We start from the raw sequence: 26,534 nt of genomic DNA, 5'->3' as shown, positions 1-26,534 counted from the left end.
CGCCGGCCGGTGTGGCCGTGCGGTTCTAAGCGCGTCAGTTTGGAACCGCGTGACCGCTACAGTCGCAGGTTCGAATCCTGCCTCGGGCATGGATGTGTGTGATGTCCTTAGGTTAGTTAGGTTTAAGTAGTTCTAAGTTATAGGGGACTGATGACCTCAGTAGTTAAGTCCCATAGTGCTCAGAGCCATTTGAACCATTTTTTGAAAAATTTGACAGAGCACCGAAAACCCTAAGTCGAAATAAGCCCCTGGCGTAGTCGAAATTCCATCAGCACTACCGATAGCCTTGGGAGAACCAGCCATGACAAAACTCTTCCATCTGGTGTGCTAGGTGTATGAGATTATCGAAATATTCTTAGACTTCAAGTAGAATATAATAATTATAATTCCAAAGAAAGCATGTGATGATAGGCGTGAATATTACCCATGATCAGTTTAATAAGTCGTGGTTGGAAAATACTAACACATATTCTTCACAAAAGAATGGAAAAACTGGAAGAAGCCGACCTCGGGGGAGGTCGGTTTGGATTCCGGAGTAATATAGGAACACATGAGGCAATACTTACCCTACGACTTCTCTTACAAGATAGGTTAAGGAAAGGCAAACCTACGTTTATATCGTTTTTACACTTAGAGACAGGTTTTGAAAATGTTGACTGTAATACTCTCCTCCAAATGCTGAAGGTAGCAGGTGTAAAATATAAGGAGCGAAAGGCTATTTACAATTTGTGCAGAGGCCACCCAGTAGCTGTAAGATTCGAAGGCCATGAAACGGAAGCAATGGTTGAGAAAGGCGTAAGACAGGGTTGTAGCCTATCTCCGATATCATTCAATCTGTATACTGAGCAAGCAGTAAAGAAGTAGGAATTAAAGTCCATGGAGAAGAAGTAACAACGTAGAGGTTTGCCAATGACATTGTGATTCTATCAGAGACAGCAAAAGTCCGCAGCTCGTGGTCGTGCGGTAGCGTTCTCACTTCCCACGCCCGGGTTCCCGGGTTCGATTCCCGGCGGGGTCGGGGATTTTCTCTGCCTCGTGATGACTAGATGTTGTGTACTGTCCTTAGGTTCGTTAGGTTTAAGTAGTTCTAAGTTCTAGGGGACTGATGACCATAGATGTTAAGTCCCATAGTGCTCAGAGCCATTTGAACCAAGAGACAAGGACTTGGAAGAGCAGTTGAACGGAATGGGCAGTGTCTTGAAAAGAGGATATAAAATGAACACCATCAAAAGCAAAACAATGATAATGGAATGTAGTCGAATTGCACTGGGCTGGAAAAGGTCATGGGTTACCTCCTAACATCGTGGTGGACTTCATTTTTCCCAGTGTAATGGAGCAACTCGACGTAGCATGGACTCAACAAGTTATTGGAAAACCCCCTGCAGAAATTTTGAGCCATGTTACCTCTGTAACCGTCCATAAATGCCAAATAGTTGCCGGTTCAGAGTTTTGTGCACGGACTGACCTCTCAGTTAAATAAAGTCCTATAAATATTAGATGGAATTCAGGTCGGGCGATCTGGGTGGCCATATCATCGTTTAGAGTGCTCTTCAAACAAATCGCGATCAATTGTGGACCGGTGGCGTGATGCATTGTCATCCATAAAAATTTCGTCGTTGTTTGGGAACATGAAGTCTACGAATGACTGCAAAATGTCTCAAAACAGCCGAACATAACCATTTACAGTCAATTATCGGTTCAGTAAGACGAGACGACCCCGTCCGTTCCATGTAAACACAGCCCACACCATTATGGAGAAACCACCAGTTTACACAGTTCGTTGACAACTTGAGTCCATGGCTTTGTAGCGTTTGTGCCACTCTCGAAGCCTACCATCACTTCCTACGAACTTAAATCGGGACTCATCTAATCAGGGCACGGTTTTCCAGTCGTCTAGGGTCCAACCGATATGATCACGAGCGCAGGTGAGGATACACACGACGCCGTGGTGTTACCAAAGGCACTAGCGTCGGTCGTCTGCTGCCATAGTCCATTTACGCTAAATTTCGCCGCACTATCCTAACAAATACGTTCGTCGTACACCACACCTTGATTTCTACAGTTATTTCACGCAGTGTTGCTTGTCTGTTAGCACTTACAACTTTACGCAAACGCCGCTGTTCTCGTCGTTAAGTGAAGGCCGTCGGCCACTGTGTTGTCCGTGGTGAGAGGTAATGCCTGAAATTTGATACCTCAGCACAATCTCGATACTGTGGATTTCGGAATATTGAATTCCCTAACGATTTCCTAAATGGAATGTCCCATTCGTCTAGCTATCATTAGCATTCCGCGTTCAAAGTCTGTTAATTCCCGTCCTGCGGCCATAATCTCATCGGACACCATTTCACATGAATCAATGACAGCTCCGCCAAGGCACAGCCCTTCTGTAGCTTGCGTATGCGATAGTACCGCTATCTGTATACGATCGTGTCGCTATCCCGAGACTTCCGTCACTTCAGTGCAAATCAGGCGATACTGAGGGAATTAGATTAGGAAACGAGACACTTAAAGTAGTAGATTAGTTTTGCTATTTGGGCAGCAAAATAAATGATGGCAGAAGTGGAGAGAATTTAAAATCTAGACTGAAAATGACAAGAAAACCGTTTCTGAAAAAGGGAAATTTGTTAACATCGTATATGGATGTAAGTTTCAGGTAGTCTTTTCGGAAAGTATTTATGGAAATGAAACATGGACGAGAAGTGGGTTATACAAGAAGAGAATAGAAGCTTTTGAAAAGTGGTGCTACGGAAGAATGCTGAAGATTAGGTGGTTAGATTACGTAGTTAATGAGGAGGTATTGAACAGAATCGGAGAGAAAAGAAATTTGTGGCACTACCTGACCAGAAGAAGGGATTGGTTGGTGGGACACATTCTGAGACATCAAGGACCACCAATTTAGTACTGTAGGTAAGTGTGAGGGGTAAAAATCGCAGAGTGAGAGGAAGAGATGAATACATTAAGCAGATTCGATTGGATGTAGGTTGCAGTAGTTGTTCGGAGACGAGGAGGCTTGCAAAGGATATAATAGCATGGAGAACTTCACACTGATGACCACAATAACAACATACAACATCCTTGGTGATGTTCTTGTCATGGGGTTCTTGTCATGGGGTCATGTACCCCTGGGGTCATGTACCCCTGTAATGTAGTGTCGGTTGATATCTTATTGGACGTTCAAGACTTCTGACGGAGGCTTATAGTTGGCACTATCTTAGTCTGTGCACAAATGACAACTAATCCAAATCTGCTATGAGTACTGTAGTTACTGTGTCTGGTCTCAGGATAAATTTGAGAGTTAATTGCGAAACTTCGTCTGCTGTAAATCTCATTTACGGCCGTTAAGAGATGTCAGGCGGTTTTGGATTTGTGAGTTGTTGCTTGAGCTGGTTAGCATTGCCCTGGTGTGCTGAAGTCCAATTCCCGATGACCTTCGAGGAAGGAGAGGTTCCCTTAAAAACTGCAAATTGAAGAGAAACAATGTCGTGCAAAGGATAACGTCTTATTGAATGAGCCGGCCGCTTTGGCCGAGCGGTTCTAGGCGCTTCAGTCTGGAACCGCGCGATTGCTACGGTCGCAGGTTCGAATCCTGCCTCGGGCATGGATGTGTGTGATGTCCTTAGGTTTTTAGGTTTAAGTAGTTCTAAGTTCTAGGGGACTGATGACCATAGCAGTTGAGTCCCATAGTGCTCAGAGCCATTTGAACCATTTTTTGAACAAAAGGCTGTAATAATGAACTACAGCCTTGAAACAAATGGATGTGCCTGAAAACAAATTTAGCTAAGAGATATCATCCGAGTGGTACAAATTTCATACACAGTAGCGCTGACTTGTGTAACAGCGTTCAGCGTTCGTACTGGTCAACTTGTATAACCCAGTGTATCTGAATACAGAAGTGTAGAGTACGAGCGTGTCCCGGTAACACTTTACAATTTAGAATCTCTGGCTCTCACTTTTGGGTGCATATACACACAGCATGCTGGTCTCAGAGACTGAATTAGACGAGTGGAAAAAAATATAAGTACGAGTTACGCACCAGAAAGTTGTCAGAATGAACTGTCTGAACATAAAACAACGAAGAAAGTTCCCTACAGTCAGAACCAAAGGATGGTTCATTGGATATCTAATACACATGAAAGAAGTACTGCTGAACCATGGTGCAAACGGACGGTATAAACCTAGTGAAATAAGAGTATGGAGTAGCCCCTCATTCAGCACTGAACGGATAAATGCGAAAGTAAAAAGATAATACGTAGCTTTGCGTCTACAATATATCAAATACGTGTTTAAAATAAAAATGTTAGCTCTTTATGTGTAACATACAAAAATTACTAAATTTTCCGTTACGTGTTACTTAAAATTCAGAGCGTTCTGTTGCTGTCACTCATCGTTGAAGATATATGATGAGCACACCCGTACACTTACAGAATAGAACACCCAAGTCGTTCTCAACTTCTGCACGGGCGTCCCTCATCTCAAGTTTCGTAATGCAAACAAGAAAAGTGAAACCACAAGAGCCTGGGTAGCAATACAAATGGAAGATTACTACAGGACAACAGAGGTGGCGCCCCTTGGCGGGCAGCTGATCCGTTGCTAAATGTGGATTTCTTGCCAATGAGGCTCTCTCGTATTCCAGCGCCGACCGCTGGCCACACGTGAGTCGCCGCTAGAGAGGCCCATCGCTGACCGATAAAAGGTAGCGGGCGTGGGGAGGTCGTGCGACAATGCTTCCTCACTGTAACGGTGAACAGCAAACGATTTCAAATCAAGGACACAAGTGTTTAAATTCCGTAGTCCTTTGTTAGGCGGTGCTTACAAATGTTATGACAACATCGATAGAATTCACAGTTGGTGTCGCAGTGCATTTTCTCGACACGGAGCGTGTGCTTTGCAGCAGATGATAGCTTCCGTTATAAACCTTAAGAGTAAAATCGGGATACTTGAAAACATACGCTCTATTACACTACAATTAAAGAGGATGATTACTATGGTCCACAGTTCCTCAGGTAAAGAAAAACAAAGCGTCGTTCTGACTGCTGTGTTGCGGCTTGGTGGAGTTGCAAGTAAAGATTCACGGGAAGAAACACGGGACTAAACCCCAAGATTAAGTATTGGATATGCACCACTGTAATAAGATCTTTGATAATGTATGGGTCTATAGTATGTTGGAACAAAGTAGAACATAAGATGACTGCTAATTTACTGCAAAACTGTAGCATATCCCGAATCCCACACGAAAATAAGGAATGTGGCAACCATAGGAATGCTCGCCTAAACGCCACATGACTATACAATAACCTTTAATTGCTTCAACAAACTGTTAGAAGTAGAGAGCAGTTGAAGTACGAACCACGACACCTTGCAGAAGACAGACGAATACGCTAAGGCCCTGTTATGCGAGGTACAGCATAGACTAGAGATCACAACTTCTCTAGGGAAGCTGGTCAAGCTGTTTCGGCTCACCTCGTCGAGCATGAATGTGTGTGTTGTCCTTAGCGTAAGTTAGTTTAAGTTAGATTAAGTGGTGCGTAAGCCTTGGGACAGATGACCTCAGCAGTTTGATCCCATAGTCCTTACCACAAATTTCCAAAAAATTCACACTGTTTCAGGCTGAAATAACTGGAATCATGGTGTGCACAGAACAGAATTTGGGTAGAAGCTACAGAGGTCGTAGCATCTACATTTATTCTGACAGCCGAGCGGCTCTGAAATCTCTATCAGGCTCTACAACGAGATGAAAGATCGTTGCAGATTGCCACCATACCCATGTGAGACAGCAACACTGTAAACTTGTTGTGAGTCCCTGGTCACTCAGGAATCAGTGGCGATGAACAAACTGATATCCTGGTCATTTATTGGGCTGTAATCTGTCGTAACCATTACTAAGGCGATCGTTAAATCACATGATCTAAAAACAAAACATGGCAATCTAATGATACCAAAATCATGTTTTAAGAGAAGTTCTGTAATCCTAGGATTGGCGTCAGAGCTTGGACTCAGATTAAATTCATGGTAGGGCTAATGACAGGCCATGAGAACTTTAAGAAACACCTGCACACTGAGCGTACAGAAAGAAGACGATAGGTGTGGGCTGTGTGGTGAAAATGAGATCGCACTGCGCCTAATCTTCCAACACGAAGCGCTGAACATCAAAAGACGCAGTATATTCAGGTCAACAAGTCCTGATGAAATTGTGTCTAATAAAGAAGCAGCTAGCAGAGGCAAACGTTGGGCCTCTCAGCTGGAGCTGTTTTCTCGTCCATATTAGCGCGTCAGCGCCAGATCACGTTCAGTCATACCACGTTCAGTCAGCTCCGTACCATCCACTCCGTTCAATCCATCAGCCGTTCCCGCGTTGCTGATTAGAATCATTTCATTTTTCTCAGAAATCTCTGCTTTCATTTACCTTTTCTATCATTCCGAATTCATTTTTACACTAATCACACCTGTTATTGTATTTATTTCTACGTGATATAATGACGTCATCATTCTCTAGTATCCCACTTCCGTCTGTACAGTACAACAGCAATAGAAAACTCAAAAACACACAACTGAAATTTTTTTTAACCTGCAGATATGAATTTCAATCTACGAAGCCGGAAAATGTTACGATCAATAACATGTTAGTAAATATGAGATATAGATTTCACAACACGAATCACATACGTCGCAGCGATATGGTAATTCAAGAGCCATCTTGACTGTGAACCAAAGGTTACTATAAATTCCTGGTTAGTAGGTAATGGGCTCAGTTAGTTTGTCCACCACGTGTGACATTCGTTTAACAGCAGTCAGATCCGGACAGGTTGTCGGCCAGTCCATTGGGAAAATACAGTGATGAGCCAAAAGATTATGAACGATCGAGTGCCGCCTGGTGGCCTTACGGACAAGCAAAGTAAATAAGCGAAGCAAAGATTAACAGCAGTGATTCTAGAGACGATGCGATCCGCAAAAGAGGAACAACCGACTTTGACAAGGAGCTCACTGTTACGGCCCGGCGCCAGAGAACGAGCAATTCAAAAACGGCGAAGCTAATCAGCTGTTAGAGTACCACTGTAGTGAGCGTATATGGAAAATGGTTGAAGAACGACGTAACCACGAGCAGAAGACAAAGTGTTGGACGTCCACGCCTCATCACAGAATGTGGAGGTCTGAGACTAGTAACAGTATAGGTGGTGGTCAGAGGTAGATCTGACGACGGAGTACAATACTGGTAAAGACACAAGTGTTTCAGCCTACACCATTGAGCGCAAATTGTTGAACGCGTAGCTTCACAGCACAGGAGCTCTACGTGACCCCATGTTGAAACAGCAGTGGACATGGGATCATTGAGATTGGCGGATCACGTTTTTTACTACACCAGATCGGTGGTAGTGTCCGGATGCGCCGTCATCCAGGCAAACAGCTGCTCGAACCATGCTCCACACGAGGGTGCAGGATCGTGGGGGCAGTACGGGTGATATTCATCTGGTCTTCCATGGGACCTATGGTTGTAACTGAAAGCACCTGACTGGTGACGACTACGTGGACGTTATTGCGGACCACCTACATCCCTTCATGTTTGATGTCTTCCCGGACAGCAATGGCATCTTCCAGCAGGATAGCTGTTCGTGTCACAAGGCCAGAATCGTGCAGCCGTGGTTTTAGGAGCACGATAGTGATGTCTTTTCCATCAAATTCGCCTGTCTGAACTCGCTGGATAACATCTTCACGCTATCAGACGTCAGATCCACGCCCGCAAACCACCGGCCCATAATTTACGGGAACTGCGTGACCTGTGCATAGACACCTGGTGCCTCATACCTCCAGAAAACTTGCAACAACATGTCAGATCCGCGACACGCAGAATCGCTGCTCTGTTGAGTTCCAAACATTGTCCAACACGCTATTAAGTAAGTGGTCCTAATGTTTTGGCTTATCTGTGTCTTTTCACCGCGGAGGCGGTCTTTCACCAGAATTTCTCAATGGTGACTGGCGCTATCGTCCTTGAATATCTCGTCTGTATCAACTGTCTCTTGAACAACCAGTCGAACATGTGGTTTCAAAGCTTATCTCTGTACTTCTGGGTGTTCGCACTGTTCGAATAACAACCAGCCATGTTGTGTAACTCTGTACGTTCGATCCTCCAAGACGGATCCTATCAGCATAATACCACTGTTACCATCAAACGTTCCTATGATTGTCTTGGCTATCATTTTTGCCTCCAATGGAATGTACGACCACAATCTATCTGAAGAACGATGGAGAATTCATACAGTAGGGTGCTGCATTCCTTCATTGTCCAGTCTCGATCCAGCATACTACACAATAAACTGACCGGTTCCTGCACTGCCCTGTGTGCGACACATATTGTGTAACGTCAGACACGTAGACTAACTGCCGAACGGTACTTTGTGGCCCATCATTTCAGCTGAGACTGGTGTAACAAAAGGTGTAACAAAATATCAGAGATTGCAAGAGCCGACACGTGCGAGAATTATGAGGCACGCAGCTTAAGAGCTCATGCATCCAGGCTATGGGCGTGAATAATGTACAGAAGAATGGCAAAGAAAATTGAGGATGTGTTAGATGACGATCACTTTGGCTTTAGGAAAGGTAGGGACACCAAAGAGGCACTTCTGACGTTGTAGTTGATAATAGAAGTAAGACTAAAGAAAAATCAAGACACGTTCGTAGGATTTGTAGACCTGGAGAAAGCATTCTTCAATGTCAGATAGTGCAAGATGTTCAAAACCTCAGAAAAACAGGGGCAAGCTACAGGAAAAGAAGTGTACAGGAGTCAAGAGTGAACAATAGGAGTAGAAGACTAAGAGCAAAGTGCTCTGATTAAAAAGGGTATAAGACAGGGATGTAGTCTTTCATAGCTATTGTTTAATCTATACATCGAAGAAGCAATGACAGAAATAAAAGAAAGATTTTCAAGAGTGGACTCGAAATTCAAGGTGAAAGGATATCAACGATAAGATACACGGATGACACCTCTATCCTCACTGTAAGTGAAGAAGAATCACAGGATCTGCTAAAAGGAATTAGCGGTCACAGAAAAGAGGATGAGAGACAATTGAAGAGAGACGAAAGTAATAAGGAGTAGCAGAAATGAGAACACTGAAAAACTTAACATCAGAATTGGGGATCACGAAGTAGATGAAGTTAAGGAATAGGCAGCGAAATAACCCATGACTGACGGAGCAAAAAGGGCATTCCTGGTCAAGAGAAGTATACTGTTATCAAAAACAGGCGTTAATTTGAGGAACAAACTTCTGAGAATGTACGTTTCGACCACAGCTTTGTATTGCAATGAAACATGGTCTGTGGGAAAACTGGAAAAGAGAATCGAAGCATTTGAGATGAAGAAGAATCTTGAAAATTAGGTGAACTGATAAGGCATGGAATGAAGTGATTTCTGGAGAATCGATGGGGAAAGGAACATATGGAGAACACTGACGAGAAGAAGGGATAGAATGCTACGACATCTGTTAAGACATTACGAATAACTTGCATCGTACTAGAGGGAGCTGTAGACAATAAAAACGGTAGAGGAAGACAGAGATTGGAGTACATCCAGGAAATAATTGAGGACGTAGGTTGCAACTGCTACTCTGAGATGAAGAGGTTGGCACAGGACAGGAATTCGTTGCGGGCTCCATCAATGCATCAAACCAGTCAGAAGACCGATGACAAAGAGAGAGAGAGAGAGATACCGACCATTCTGTAGCCATTCTGTAGGCATTATTGAAAGTCTGGAGCAGGCATGGTCAACCCTTGGTGACCCACGGGCTTGATTCACATATTTCCTTGCGTTACACGATAGCAACACTCCTGCCGCTTACAGCCAAAACTGTAGCGTCTGTAAAGTGAGTGTTTATATGGTAACATACCGGTGTAAACGGCACCCTGCTGCTGCAGTTCGAATTAGCACATTTCGCAAGAAGTCGGTTATTTTCGTGCTCCTGCCACCTGTTACCACCATTTGCAATCTATCACTGTATAACGTAGACGTAGGTAAGTAAAATGTGTACGTTGTCCTCACTGATCCAGAGATGAAAATACATATACCTGTACCCTTCCAAGCTGGAGCTGTTTCCGTCACTCTCCGCACATTAGCAATAGCTTCGAACTCAGACTGGATAGGTGTGTCTTTGTTGTTCAAACTCAGTGGCGACAAAGTAGTGGTGTGCATGCGCGGAGTAAGCAAAACGTTTACTGCTCTGTGTCAGGAGCTGCAAAGCCGAGGAGAGACGAACGGCGACAGAAGTATCTGACAATAGCTCCCTGGCGGTGTACAATACAAAAGCCTCGCTCTGGCTCCTACGAATTTTTTCCGCGGGCCGGATTGAAACCGATCACGCGCCATTCCCGGCCCTCAGGCCGCAGGTTACCCAACCGTGGACTAGAGGAAAAGTCATCCGACAGCAGTACAAGTCGCTGACGTTATAAAAGAAAACACATGCCGCTAGGCCACCGTTATTCACACATCATAAGCTATCAAGCTGAGAGAGCGCAAACGAAACTACTCGAGTTTGAACGTGGTGTCATATTTGGGCGTCGAACGCTTTCACGTGTGCCTCAGCTACACTGCACAGCGTACAAACTCATGCTTCCTGCAAAAAGGATGATCTATGACGATTTTTTCTGTAGTTCAATACTTTGTAGCTTTGTAGGACGATGTTTCCGGATATGGGTTTTCATCCTCAGTTTTTTCCTCAAGACACCCTCAGCGGTCGTACAACAACAATCCAAAACATTCCAGTTTATTCCTTTAAGTCTTTCCACTTCGTAACGTTTCTGCCCAGTGCTGTGTTAAAGAACTTAGTTCAGGATTGTTTCCATCAGGGACGGTGTACTCCACGACAGTATTAATGAGATCCAAGATAGGAGGAAGGGATGCAATGCGCATAAATTTTAATCTGTTTATTGCAGATCGTTTTCAGCAACTGTGTAGCTTCAGTGCACTTACAACCAAGTCATGATGACTCATTAAAAACAAAATAGCATAGCTTATTGCAATCGCATTACAGGTAACAAACTACGCTCAAACGCCAAAGAAACTGGTATAGCCATGCGTATTCAAATACAGAGATATGTAAACAGGCAGAATACGGCGCTGCTGTAGGCAACGACTATATAAGACAAGTGTCTGGCGCAGTTTTTAGATCGATTACTGCTTCGCCAATGGCAGGTTATCATGATTTAAGTGAGTTTGAAAGTGGTGTCATAGTCCGTGCATGACCGAAGAGATATAGTATGTCCGAGGTATAGCATGTCCGAGGGAGCGATGAAGTGGAGATTTTCCCGTGCGACTATTTCAGGAATCCGGAAAACATCAAATCTCCGACATCACTGCGGCCGGAAAAAGATCCTGCAAGAACGGGAACAACGACCACTGAAGAGAATTGTTCAACGTGACAGAAGTGCAACCCTTCCGGAAACTGCTACAGATTTCAATGCTGGGCCATCAACAAGTGTCAGGATGCGAACCACTCAACGAAACATCATCGATATGGGCTTTCGGAACCAAAGGCCCACTTGTGTATCCTTGATAACTGCACGACACAAAGCTTTACGCCTCACTTGGGTCTGTCAACACTGACATCGAACTGTTGACGACTGGGAACATGTTGCCTGGTCCGACGAGCCTCGTTTCAAATTGTGTCGACCGGATGGACGTGTATGGGTATGGATACAGTCTCTTGAATCTACGGACCCTGCAAGTCAGCATGGGACTGTTCAAGCTGGTGGAGGCTCTGTAATGGTGTGGAGCGTGTGCAGTTGGAGTGATATGGAACCCCTGATACGTCTAGATGCGACTGTTCACCTCCATCCATTCATGTCCAGTGTGCATTCCGGCGGACTTGGGCAATTCCAGCAGGACGATGCGATACCAAACGTGTACAGAAATGCTACAGAGTTTCTCCAGGAACACTCTGAGTTTAAACATTTCTGCTGGCCACCAAACTCCCCAGATATGGACATTATTGAGCGTATCTGGGATGCCTTGCAACGTGCTCTTCAGGAGAGAGCTCCATCCTCTCATACTCTTATGGATTTATGGACAGCCCTGCAGGATTCATGGTGTCAATTCCCTTGAGGACTACATTAGTCGAGTCCATTCCACGTCGTGGTGGGGCACTTCTGCGTGCTCGCGGGGGCCCTATACCATATTAGGCAGGTGTACCAATTGGCTCTTCAGTGTATTTAACTGTTCGTTATCTATAGTGTCAGTGTGGTACTATGAGCGATTTTATTTACGGGGAGCCTTCGTGACTTGGATGTAATTGCACTAAAGATAATTACACAATAGCTGGAATTGACCTGCAATAAACATACTAAAATATACGACCAATGCTACTCTTCCTCCCATTTTCGATAAAAAAACTTAGCTTTAGAAACACTTTGTCGGTTTAAGGCAACACAATTGGAGCTTTGTAGGTAATGGAAGTGTTCTTTCCATGTGATTGGTTTTCACGTTTCACTTGTTTCACTCATTTCAATAGTTCTTCCTGGATATCAGAACTGCCTCCTATTGTGTTCTCTTTTCTGTCTTCTCCAATTTTCATGATTAAGTGTTAGTGTTAGTTACTGGATGACTGATAGTCTCATTTTCTTTTATAATGGCTTTAATTATCCTTTAGTTTTATTATGTACTGCTTCTTCCTTACACTCGACTTTAAAATGTTGCTCTTAAAGTGCAGAATCTTCTCTCTTCCAAACACATCTTCCTCTCCCGTATTCAACTTACAAATCAAAGAACAGTGCTGACTAACTGCAGCTCCGTCAGAGACTCATTTAATAAAAACATTGCAACTTGCAAACTATATGATAGTGCCTACCTGAGGACTATGCTTTACAATAATTGGCTTATTTACCGCGTTACTTGCGGAAAGCAAAATATTGCCCGATCAGTCAATATATGACGATAATGACATCTTCCTCAAACTACGACGTGGTACAGACTAACGTAATCCATACTGAAATTTTTTCATCATGTAATCACTCAAGCCGGCCGGTGTGGCCGAGTGGTTGTAGGCGCTACAGTCTGGAACCGCACGACCACTACGGTCGCAGGTTCGAATCCTGTCTCGGGCATGGATGTGTGTGATGTCCTTAGGTTAGTTAGGTTTAAGTAGTTCTAAGTTCTAGGGGACTGATGACCTCTGAAGTTAAGTCCCATAGTGCTCAGAGCCATTTGAACCATTTTTTTTAAATTACTCAATCACAAATAGCAGATACTAGGTTCTGGCGAGGAGGATTATTGTGCTGTAATAGCTCTCTATAAGTTAGTCACTGCAGGGAAAGTGTGAAGAAATCGAAAAGCGAATACTAGTCGGAAGGAATGATTCAGCGCGCAGAAAAGTTAAAACAACAAACTGTAAAATCGAAATAAAGGGCGACAACATCAAGATTGTAGTGGGAATTTCATTGTTAAACACAGAGAAGCGGGAGGATAGGCGAATAGAGTACAATGAGGGCTTAAGAAGAGGGAGGGCGCCTCTGATGACGCGACGGAAAAATAAATGGGGTCGATATGGAAGATATAGGGATCTAGCATTAAAGTCATAATTTAAAAGAGCTTTGGAAGACTTGAGATTAAATAAGTCAAGAAGGATAGATAAGATTCCACGGGAATTTCTAAAATAATTGGGGGAATTGGCAACCAAGCGACTACTCAAGTCAGTGGGTAGAATCTATGAGACAGGCAACGTAGCGCCATACTTCTGGAAAATGTCATCCATTCAATTCCAGGTAAGTGTGAGAACTATTGCACAATAAGCATAACAGATCACGTATCCAAGTTGCTGATAAAAATAATGTACAGAAGAAAGCTAAAGAAAATTGAAGGTGTGTTGCATGTCGATTTAATCGGTTTTAGGAAAGGTGAAGGTACAAGAGAGGCATTTCTGACGTTTGGCTTCATAACAGAAACACGACTTGGAAAAAAATTAAGACACGTTTGCAGGATTCGTCGACCTAGAAAAAGCGACGGTATAAAATAGGAAGACAGATGCTCATAATTTTGAGAGAAGTAGGAATACGCTACATGGAAAGGAGGGTAATATACAATACATACAAGAATGAAGAGGGGGAAAATGAGAGTAAGAAACCGAGAACGAAGTGATCAGCTTAAAAAGCGCGTAAGACAGGGAAGCAGTTTTTAGACCCTACCATTCAATCTGAACATCGAAGAAACAATGGCTGAAATAAAGAAAAGTTTCAAGACTGCGACTAACATTCAGAGTGAATGGATATCAAAAAGATTCGCTGACTGCACTCCTAACGTCAGTGAAAGTGAAGAAGAAATACTGGACTCGTTGAAGAAATGAACAGTCTAATGAGCACAGAATGTGGATTGAGAGTGAGACAAAGAGGGACGAAAGTAATGAGCAGTAGCAGAAATGAGATTAGCGATAAACTTAACATCAAAATTGCTGACGACAAAGTAGATAAAGGAATTCTGCTAGCTTGATAGCAAACCACACACGAGAGATGAAGACAGGAAGTCTCAAAAAGTAGACTAGCACAAGAAAAAGGTCACGGCTGCAAAAGATAAGTTTACTAGTGCCAAATACAGGACTAAATTTGAGGAAGAAATTGCTGAGAATGAACGTTTTGAACATAGCATGGTGTGGTAGTGAATTATGGACTGCGGAGACTCCGGAGAAGGATAGATCGAGCGTTTTAAATGTAGTGGTGCAGAAGAACGTTGAAAATTATGTGGACTGGTCAGATAAGAAATGAGGAGGCTCTCCGCAGAATCGTCGAAGGAAAGAAAGTACGAAAAACAATGGCAAGAAGAACTGACAGGATGCTAGAACATTTATTAAGACATCAGGGAATAATTTCCACGGATCTTGAAGGAGCTGTAGATCATAAGACTGTGGAGGAAGACACCCAACAAATAAATGAGGACTTAGGATAATGGAAGTACGTACTATTCTGAGATGATGATGTTGGCGTAGGAGACTATTTCGTGACAGGCCACATCAGACCAGTCAGAAGACTGATGACTAAAAACAATATTAGTCACATAATATGCATTGTTCGATAATCATTTTAGTAACAGTGATTAGCTTTTAGAAATTTAATTGACTATTTAAAAACTCTGTTTGGAATGGGTGCCAGGTCCTCCAGAGTAAGCCAGTATTGAAAGCACCAGAAACAACGTAAAAATGTAGGGTATGCAATAGCTAATTACTTTTAACTTTGGATGACAAACCACAAATTGGATTTTCTTTCCGACGATAATCAATTGTGTCAGTACAGCGATATATTAAAAAAAGAGAAGTTTAAAAATTATGAGGGTGTCGCCTTACTGGGAACACTAATTTTATATCAGTTTCGGGGTTTAATTCAATGATGGGGCTTTAGGCCGTCACATTGGATATAGGCACTCGGGTTGCCTCATGCGACGCCAATCTGCAAGTATGCAGAATTATTACGGCAGCCCCAAATGCTGGTTCTACATCTACATACATACTCCGCAAGCCACCGTACACACAACTAGTCGTTTCCCTGTTTGTTGCACTCGCAAATAGAGCGAGGGAAGAGCGACTGTCTGTATGCCTTCGTATGAGCCCTAATTTCTCGTATCTTATCTTCGTGGTCCTTACGCGCGGTGTATGTTGGTGGCAGTAGAATCGTTCGGCAGTCAACTTCAAATGCCGGTTCTATAAATTCTCACATTAGTGCTCCTCGAAAAGAATGTTGCCTTCCCTCCAATGATTTCCGTTTGTGTTCCCGAAGCATTTCCGTAGTAATTACGTGATGTTCAAACCTACCGGTAACAAATCTAGCAGCCCGCCTCAAAGTTGCTTCGATGTCTTCCTTTAACCTGACCTGGTGCTGATCCCAAACACTATAGCAATACTCAAGAATAGGTCGCACCAGCGTCCTTTATGTGGTCTCCTTTACAGGTGAGCCACTATTTCCTAAAATTCTCCCATTAAACCGAGGTCAACCATTCGCATTCCCTACTACAATCCTTACATGCTCTTTCCATTTCATGTTGGTTTGTAACGTTACGCCTACATATTTAATCGACGTGATTGTGTCAAGCAGCACATTGCTAATACTGTATTTGAACATAATGGGATTGCTTTTCCGACTCAACCACATTAACTTACATTTTTATACATTTAGATCCAGCTGTCGTTCATCAAACCAAGTAGAAATTTTGTCTGAGTCATCTTGTATCCTTCTACAGTCATTCAACGCCGACGCCTTCCCGTACACCACAGTATCATCTGCAAACAACAGTAGACTGCTGCTTACCCTGTCCGCCAGATCATTTACGTATACAGAAAATAATAGCGGTCCTATCACACTTCCCTGGGGCAAGGCTGACGATACCTTTGTTTCTCATGAACATTCGCCGTCGAGGACAACGTACTGCGTTCTGTTACTTAAAAAGTCTTCGAGCCACTCACATACAGGGGAACCTATTTTATACGCTTGTACGTTTACCTGTCGGCAGCGAGGCACCGCTTCAAATGCTTTACGGACATATAGGAATATGGAATCCGCCTGTTGCCCATCATCTGTGGATGGTACCTCAACGCGACGTAGAGCAGTCTTTCAGGGCTGATGGTGCGTGTGTGTGTGTGTGTGTGTGTGTGTGTGTGTGTGTGTGTGTGTGTGCGTGTGTGTATGAGTGTGCTGCCTGCATATCGCTACCGCAAACTCGATGAAGGACGCGACAGAGCTGACTACTGTATGGCAGACCCTAATTCATGAGAAAGCAGTGCTCACCTGGTGCTTGAGCTGTTTTATTTGGAGTATCAGTGAGTGCATCTGAGAGCTTCTTGCCGTGGATAGCCACTGATGGTTGACTGGCGGCTGTCTGGGAAGTAACTATCGAAATGTATGTTCTCCAGGGTTCCGGGAATTTCAGAGAGTCAGCTGTGTCAAAGGTGTCAAAATACAGTTCAAGAAGAAGAGTCCATTCTGCTCCAATTTCAGATTCTTGTTGTTATGTCCGAAGTCTGGTTTTATTTAGCCCACCACGCTAATCTATACCGAGCCAACATTTTCATCTTCTTAAAAGTACCGCAACATATTAGCAACGAACAGTTGAATGTTTCGTGTTAACTGAGCAGTGAGACGACAAATAGATGAGTGAATCCTCGTTAAAAGCCGCGTCTTTGATGATGAAATTACCATTGAATTAATCGTGCGTCACAAATCGGTGTACTGCTTCAATGTTCTCCTCAGCGATACGAAGACTACCAAGGCAGCTGTCCGATACTCTCAAGATGCGCGGCACATCATGGCTCAGGAGCACTTGAGCGGTTTCGTTCGCGGAAGACATACTTTTGTCGATGGAATCGTGACAGAAAATGAGTCCTGGTTGCACCGTTACTAATCAGATAATAAGAGACGAACGATGGAGTGGAATCCGTCATCACCTGCCACGAAAACAGTCGAGACAAAGGCGTATACGGAGAAAGCCATGTGTTGATCCTTTCCAATGTCTAACACACTACATCGATTCAGTTTCGGGATTTATGCATTTTATCCCTCTTTATCTTAGTTTGTCTACAGCAATTGAATATATGATTGTATGTAGCCTGTTTAGAATCAAGATTACGATGTTGATATGATTAGCATTGTTACTAATTTGATACTTGCGATCTACACTCGGTAAAGGAGAGTGTTCGATTGATACATTGGTTAGTTCTCAAGTTTAACAAAACCACACCTCTAAAAGTTTCCAGCTCATATCTACAGTTTAATTCAAACATATTTGGAATTCAAATAAACCATTGCTTAAGTGCATTAATATATCCTTTGGATGCAGCTAGTAACGTCAAAGTTTGTCAAAGTTTTCGCACAATTCGTCAGCAATGTTTACTAACTAATCGTTGTGTCTAGAGTGCAGTTCAATAATCAGCTTCAAACGTTAATGAAAATCACCTAGCCACATTTCTGTCACTATATTAGTTATATTAAGCAAATCGAACCCACCATTTCAGTTCGTTTCGGTGCCCTCAAGCCAAAATAAAAGTTCAGTTTAGATATATGTCCGAGCGTCCAGTTCGTTACAATACATCTTGCCAATGTTCAACAGCGCGTCGTCGAAACGCGCTCGACAGTGTTCTATTTGAAAATTGGCGATCAGTCACTAAAGAAATTTAGAAATTTTCAGAAAGGACATTATGCCTGCAAGAGCATACTCACCCCAAGAGTACCGTAGGATAGTATCGTGTAGCTAGAGTTTGTGACCTTGACATATTGCAAAGGCAGTTAAAGTGTCCAACAAGGTGAAGTCTCAGGTGCTTCTCCATAAGGGTTACCGTTGCTCCGTAATTACCGACGCTCTCACATTGCTGGTCACGCTGAGGAAGAACTATCAGATCTGGAATTTCAGTTGTTGAATCATCCACCATATAGCGTGGATTTAATACCAACAGATTATCATCTGTTCGGGCGCTTTATGTATTCTAAAACTGGTAGATGACGACGAGGTCAGAAGGGATTCGAAGATAGTTATGGGTCCTGCGAAGAATTTTGTATTTCTCTGTAAAGCTTCCGAAAAGTTGCGGAAAGATGAATCAGTTGGATGTAAAGCACGTGTGCGGAGCTGAAACTGACACGAAGAACATTATGAAGTCTTGTTTGCCATTGAAATTTACTTAGAATATGTGTGATGTTTGCAGTGTAACAGCTTATACATTGTCGTGGAAAAGCGTAATGAAAAAGCATAAGGATCCTAGCAGTCCAAAGGACCGTCCACTGGAACACAGCAGGAACGGCAATTTAGTGCTGACGAAACCATTAATATAATCGGAAACGTTAGTTATCTGAAGATGAGTATGATAGACCGAAACCGGTTATGGCATTGAAATAAAGCATTTTCAAAGTGTGTGGTTGTGTTATACCACAACAAAGAACCAGTTGCGTTTCAATGCAGAACGTGACGTCGAAAAGTAAAGTACCTTTGAACATCTGATAATTAAATTTGTGTTACTTAGTGATTTATTCTTTCAGTAATTGTTGGTAGCTGTTTAGTCGAATCAGATGCATATCATACAGTTATTCTACTTCGTTGGATTCCATTTTTAAAATCTTGTTTGATTTTAAATAAAGGGAAGTAGATATCGCCGTTGATTGTAGAAAGCGCAATAAGTCTAAGTTGTCGGGCACAGGTGAATAACGCGCGCTTTAAGCTTCGTATATCAAAACGATTACAAGCTGCTGTTCCCAACATAATGCATTGCTCGTGAAACAAAGTAAGTCTTACAAGCCTGTTCCGATACGAAGCTGTAAACAGTTTTAGGAATTTTTTACTGTTTCGGTATCCAGCACCCTATTTTGAATTACTTTCGTAATAGTCCTTCAGAAGTTCTTTCAACTTTTACCTAAAGAACACAACATTCGCTCTTAATGCTGAACCAACAGAGTGATTGAGGCGCTGGATCCGCATTTAGGAGGACTAGGGTTCAAATTCCCGGTCGGCCAGGTGGTTTCCTCTAGATCGCTTAAAGCAAATGGCTGATTGAGAGGACACGGCCAAATTCCTTCGCAAACACTGTGTCCCGTTTGTAATGATATCATCGTCGACGAGATGTTAATATATTTTCCATCTTTCTCTTGCGAACAAAAGTATTTAAAAATTTCTCGTACAGTATATTTGTTATCCTGCAAGATCTTTCTCAGGAAAGCTCACGGGCCAGGAACTGGTTATGAATGTCTGTGTCCGTTTTATCTGTGATGTTCTACTCTTTGCCCAATTTCACTATCATATGCTCAGCTATCTTGGCTGAGTGCAGACAAGCGCAGAGATTTCCATACCCCTGTATTCTCTACTGTCTTATCAACGTACACTTTCCCTCATTTCTGTTATCGGCCTCAACGCTCTTGTCTGAACAACCTGACAGAAACACCCATTCAATGAGAGCGCTTGGCTCTGATTGCAGGTTTCAGGTTAGTCCGCAACACATCACCATAGTTCTCACCAAGTTTCGCCTCTTGGTGTAAAATTATCGGCTATCACACCTTCCATGTCCCAGAATAGTGTTAGCATAATCTTAACAGCTGATGGTTGACGTTTGTATTTCCTAACTTCTGGTGAAGGGTGTTTCCAAACCATGCTCGCAGCCTTACTTTCCGGTTCGTGATAATGCACTCTCTTTTCGTCTACAGTAAAGATTTGCTGTAAAAATCCATCCTCCTCGCGATGACAACGTGCCATATGTTTACGAGAGACGTCCATCCTTTGTGCCTTATGCAGCGCTGACAGTTCTTTCCGTACTCACCTGCACACACTTTCCGAAAATTTAGTCTGTCGTGTAAGGTGGAATACGCTGAACCATTCTGATATCTGAAGTATTGACGATTTCGTCCATTGGAATTCCTGTTTTCCAACAGCATGCCCTCAACGATTTCCAAAATGGTCCTTAGCTGTTGATGTTGATGACCTTCCCGATCTTTCCTTGTCACATAGAAAAGTTATTACCTGTTTGAAGCGCTCTATCCATTCGTAGATATTGCTTCGCGATTTTCAGCTGACACCATACTGCGCTTGCATTTCGCAGGTTTAACACCTTCCGCAAACAAAAAGAGAATCACTGACCTATTTCCTCCTTGGTGCAGATCGACAATGTAGCTGCCCTGTTTCACGATCTACTATAATACAACGACTAACGCGGGAACAGAGTGACACGTTGTATAGAATTGTTACAGACTACAATACTTCAGCGCTGGATACTAGCAGTGTTATCGAGTCCTACGGCGAGAAATTGTAAAAGTCTTTTACTTTTTGACTTCCCCTCGTATTAGAGGACTGAATAATATATCCAGTTTCAGAAGACAGTTAGTGACATATCTACTGAATCGACAGTGACTACCATTGTCCCTGTACCCCTCGTTATCCTACACTTCCTTTTTTTCAACCAGATCTTCTTCATTTCCCAGTATTCTGAGCTGATGTATGCTCCTTAAACTTCCTTTTTCCAGAACTCGCCATATCACAAGACATCTATTTTTATACACGTAGAAATTCTTTCTATATCTTCCGCTATCGTTATTATTATTATTTTCGATTATTCCCTTTTGAGAGAGCGATCGAACTTGAGTAGTCATGGTTTTTTCTTCTTTCTTCGTTCTTCCCAAATTCTATTCATACGTTCACTGTGTTCTCTCTTGCGTTCTTCCGGTCATCTTTTTCCCGTTCTGTTCTCCGTATGTCCTTGTTTAAGTGTGTGTTTCTTTATGACGTTTCTAAACTGTTCTCTGTTGTATATGTTGTCTTGTGTGATCCCCAGTTCTTTAATGTCTTCTTCTGTTTCAGCGATCCACTTTGTCTAATTTTTGCTCTTGTTTACTATCTCAAAGATTTGTCTTGTGAGCCTGCTTTTACTCATACTCCTGATGTGTCCATAAAATTCCATCCTTCTCTTTCTAATGGTGTCTGTTATTGTTTCTATGTCTTTGTAAATCTCTCTAGTTGGCCTCTTCATCCAAATTCCTTCCCGAAACACTGGTCCATATATTTTCCTCAGAATTTTTATTCTTGCTTTTCAATCCCATTACTATTACTGTTATTATTATCATTACTAATGACAGTAGTAGAAGTATTGTCAGCAATAACTTCATTAGTTCATAGTCACTATTATTTTATTCACAGTCTTTATAGGCACTCAAATCATTTTAATATTATTTGTCATATTAAAATTGTTATTTATTAGGTCAAAGTGTTGTAAAACAGGTACTGTATGTACGAAACCGAATTTCGATGTAAGAGATGGCCTGATGGCTCTAATCAGATCACGTTAAATAAATAAACAAAAAAAAGTACAAGGAATCTTCTGGTGCGGTTTTCACTTTCGTGGCAGCACTTAGTGCTCCTCTTGACTGCATTTAGGAGTTATATTGAACTAATGAGTAAATTAAATGCCGCTTCTTCTCAAAGATAGCACTAAGTATCTATGGCCACTCAACTTGTCTGGCAAAGTGGTTGTTTTGTTTACGAGCCCCTGCTTAGCGTTATGAACAAAACTCAGCGAACTACATTATGTAACTCATTACCATGGCTTACATAAAAGTTAAAGTTACGCGATTCAAACAGCGCATGCCAGGAAAGTACTCCGGAGTTAATAATATTGTTTGCTCCATGTTAAATTGACGTTTGAGGCTACATCCCGTGACAATGATGGGAGGACGTCATGATTTAATTAAAAGTGTTTACAACAAATGTATATATTCTACGATAATCATGGGCCATGTGTGTGTGTGTGTGTGTGTGTGTGTGTGTGTGTGTGTGTGTTTTGCAAGCGCGCCAGAGATTTTATATGTCTTACTTTGTACCGTATAATACATCAGAGGTTAGCTAAGTGGATCATGTTCGAGGAGATTAAAGAAAATAAAATAAGAAACGAAAACAACTCGATCGATCTACATGTGTAGTCGCTGGCAGCTCAGGTCTTGTAAAACCTATACGCACTGATTCGTTTTTCAGACTCATTGCCACAATTATTTGTTGCAGACTTTCTGCGGCAGAATTTGTCGCCTTCTCACGCAAAGAATCGTGTAGAGTGAAGGCTTGTTACAAGGAATGGAGAAATCTTGAAGCTGAGTCATCTGCTGTGCTGTTGAGAAATTTTTCTTTACCTAAACCAAAGAAAGCTGCATCTCACGCTGAATTAGTTTTTCAGAATAGTTTTACTTTTTGCATACAGTTTTAAAAACCACAGATTTTTTATTTACATGTTCTCCACTATGCTACAGTTCTCATACGATTGCACAGAAACTATTCTACAAAAGTATTCGATTTTTTTGCACTTCATAGTATAATATGACAGATTGATGGTGAAATTATTACCTTTAAAATTTGGTGATATTTATTACGATAATTGGAAATTAAATAATTCACTGTCTTTTGTACCAAGAATTTGCAGTGAAATATGAGTGTGAACTACGATAATTAATCAGAGCGAATCAAAAATTTGGAGTCTCGAATTGTCGTCTTGCTTGCAAATGCTTCCTCCCAAACCAATAGTGGGTGTCTTTCGGAAACATCTTTAGTCATCAGCAAGGAATTTCCATCCTGTATTTTTAAGGTGTCGAGAAGATGGTGCCCAAATTCGCGTACTTCTTTAAGAAGCTCAAGAATTCACAAAAGTTTAAGAGAAATGCTTCTGCTTTCCAAGTGGTGAACTTTACGCTATACACTACTGTGCACGAAACGCAGGTAACATATTTAAATACGCTAGATTGCAATGGCATCAATTTCAAAGTGGCGGTGGACTCAAGTTCGTCACAGTTCATTCAATTTGCAGGAAATATTTATACATTATATACAAGGCGTGATCGCAAAGTAAAGAGGAAGTTTTAATTTCGCGGGCTTTATTCTTCCGATTTCCCAACATTCTCTTTATCTTGTTGGTACACATGTTCCTGATGTATGTTTGCATTTTCAACTGTTTTGAATATAAGCGACTAAAGCAGCCACGGTCACCAGAGGGACGTTCTCCTGGCAGTCAAGTTTCTTGTTTCCGACGCACCAATTACAGTTAATTGTAACCCTCGCACCCTCGTAATGACGATGGAACACACAAACTCCATCGCGATTAATTACGTAATGAGTCATAAAGATCAGACCTAATTACATATTTATATCCATAGTGCTACAAGAGGAGCGACTAAAATCGCAATTCAACCCAAAAATTGACAACGTCATACAACTGCTGTTATCCTGCTGGGAAGAAATATTCACAATACCACTCGAAGTAAGTAGCAGACGCAGACGTACTCAAAATTAACTCTACAGAGGATGAACTCTTTACATACAAGTCTAAATAAATCTCTCTACTTCCTTTGTGAACTAGAGAGAAGAAAGGCTAGCGTGGAATGTACTATCTTTATTTTTTGTGGGAAATGTGCTCAATCAACGAGATGTTGGTGTTGGACAGAGAAGACTTTAATAAGCGTATTACCTGTAAGCATACAGCTGAGGACTGTGTCTACAGCCTCCAAATGATTAGTGGAAGGGTGTGATAGTGGATGAGCATAGGGGAGTACTTCTCAGAAAATAATCGTGACACAGTGGGACGGCCTGAAAATGCATTTCACAGCTCCTAGACAGTAGTGCCTGTGCTGAAGCTGTTTGTGTTTCTGGAATGGGCGGTCAATCCTCCGCCACACCTTTTCCACGACCATAACTGTGTCTCGCCATTTGGCGTCGCAGTTCGCTACAGATACCTCGCGCTGCATTGCTCAACAATCACCCTGAAGCCCTGCTGCTCCAAATAGAAGTAAACGGTGGTCTCTTTCTTTCTCGACAACTTCGTCCTATTGCACAACTCCGGGAGGTCACCTTTTCACTATAGACACGTCCCGCTGCATTCCTCAACAAACATCCTGCAGCCCTGGGGCTCAAAATACAAATAAATTGCTCCCTTTATTCCTTGACAACATCGTCCTATTCCACTGCCCCCAAGACGTTTCCTTGGTACAACTGAAAAGTAACTTGTACACTGATAAATAGTTAGCAAGGATAGAGCAGCAAACCATCACTGAAGTATCTGTTGCTGTTGTGGTCTTCAGTCCAGAGTGTTTTGATACACCTCTCAGTGCTACTCTATACTGTGCAAGCTTCTTCTTCTCCGAGTAACTATTGCAACCTACATCCTTCTGAATCGGCTTAGTGTTTTCATCTCTTGTCTCCCTCTACGGTTTTCACCCTCCACGCTTCCCTCCAATACTAACTGAAGTGTTAGGAAGGACAATAACGGTACTACAACTGACGGAAAATGCTAAACTGTTCTACTTCCATATTGAAATTGTGAAGAAGAACCAGCACTAATGAACAACACGTCATAATGAAACACATGTACTTGGAAATTGAGAAATATCGTTTTAGTACACTACTGGCCATTAAAAATGCTATACCACGAAGATGACGTGCTACAGACGCGAAATTTAAACGACAGGAGGAAGATGCTGTGATATGCAAATGATTAGCTTTTCAGAGCATTCACACAAGGTTGGCGCCGGTGGCGACACCTACAACGTGCTGACATGAGAAAGTTTCTCATACACAAACAGCAGTTGACCGGCGTTGCCGGGTGAAACGTTGTTGTGATGCCTCGTGTAAGGAGGAGAAATGCGTACCATCACGTTTCCGACTTTGATAAAGGCCAGATTGTAGCCTATCGCGACTGCCGTTAATCGTATCGCGACATTGCTGATCGCGTTGGTCGAGATCCAATGACTGTTAGCAGAATATGGAATCGGTGGGTTCAGGAGGGTAATACGGAACGCCATCCCAATGACCTCGTATCACTAGCAGTCGAGATGACAGGTATCTAATCCGCATGGCTGTAACGGATAGTGCAGCCACGTCTCGATCCCTGAGTCAACAGATGGGGACGTTTGCAAGACAACAACCATCTGCACGAACAGTTCGACGACTTTTGCAGCAGCATGGACTATCAGCTCGGAAACCATGGCTGCGGTTAGCCTTGACGGTGCATCACAGACAGGAGCGCTTGCGATGGTGTACTCAACGACGAACCTGGGTGCACGAATGGATAAACGTCATTTTTTCGGATGAATGCAGGTTCTGTTCACAGCATCATGATGGTCGCATCCGTGTTTGGCGACATCGCGGTGAACGCACATTGGAAGCGTGTATTCGTCATCACCATACTGGCGTATCACCCGGCGTGATGGTATGGGGTGCCACTGGTTACACCTGTCGGTCACCTCTTGTTCGCGATGACGGCACTTTGAACAGTGGACGTTACATTTCAGATGTATTACGACCCGTGGCTCTATCCTTCATTCGATCCCTGCGAAACCCGACATTTCAGCATGATAATGCACGCCCGCATGTTGCAGGTCCTGTACGGGCCTTTCTGGACACAGAAAATGTTCGACTGCTGCCATGGCCAGCACATTCTCCAGATCTCTCACCAATTGAAAACGTCTGGTCAGTGGTGGCCAAGCAACTGGCTCGTTACAATACGCCAGCCACTACTCTTGATGATACAATGTCCCACCCAAAATAAATAAAGTACACTAACCTAACCTTCCTCTCCTGCAGCTGGACAGAGACTAATCATTTCCCTGTGTAGGCAGATGCACTTGGCTTTCCACCCAGATGGATTGTGGTCCCAAAAAGAGAACCTACCATTTTGAATTTTCCGCCAACTCCTGGGGTGAGGAGGAACGTCAGCAAGGGCTTGCGATAAAGAAACTCCCGCCGTTCTTGAAAAAACACCATTTTTTAATTTCCCACCAAATTTGAAACTCCTGTTAAAATTCGAAATTCCCTCCAAAATTTGAAATTCCTGGCAATAGGACAGGTGGGGGAGGTGCAGGTGGAGGGGAGGGGAAGGGAGTGGAGCAGAGTGGAGGAGAGGGAGTGGGGACCCACATGTGGGCTGAGGAAACCCTTTGATTACGTCTGGGGTTGTTTTGGATAATTAATTGATCAATTAATTAATTTGATATCTATTTGATATCAAATTTGGGATGGTACTGCCATTACTTCACTACTTATGAGTTTTCTTAGAAGGTAGGTAAGGGAAGGCAAAACT

The 26,534-nt window shown here is 42.7% G+C and overlaps 1 protein-coding gene across 1 annotated transcript in view; it reads left to right on the top strand.

The window, feature by feature from the left end:
* Positions 1-26,534, top strand: part of LOC124777097 (protein takeout-like) — a 117,592-nt gene that overhangs the window by 11,949 nt on the left and 79,109 nt on the right. The window lies entirely within an intron of this gene.

Source organism: Schistocerca piceifrons, chromosome 2 (genome assembly GCF_021461385.2).
Source record: "Schistocerca piceifrons isolate TAMUIC-IGC-003096 chromosome 2, iqSchPice1.1, whole genome shotgun sequence".
NCBI classification, from domain to species: domain Eukaryota; kingdom Metazoa; phylum Arthropoda; class Insecta; order Orthoptera; family Acrididae; genus Schistocerca; species Schistocerca piceifrons.
This window is presented reverse-complemented; position numbering and strand designations above follow the sequence as displayed.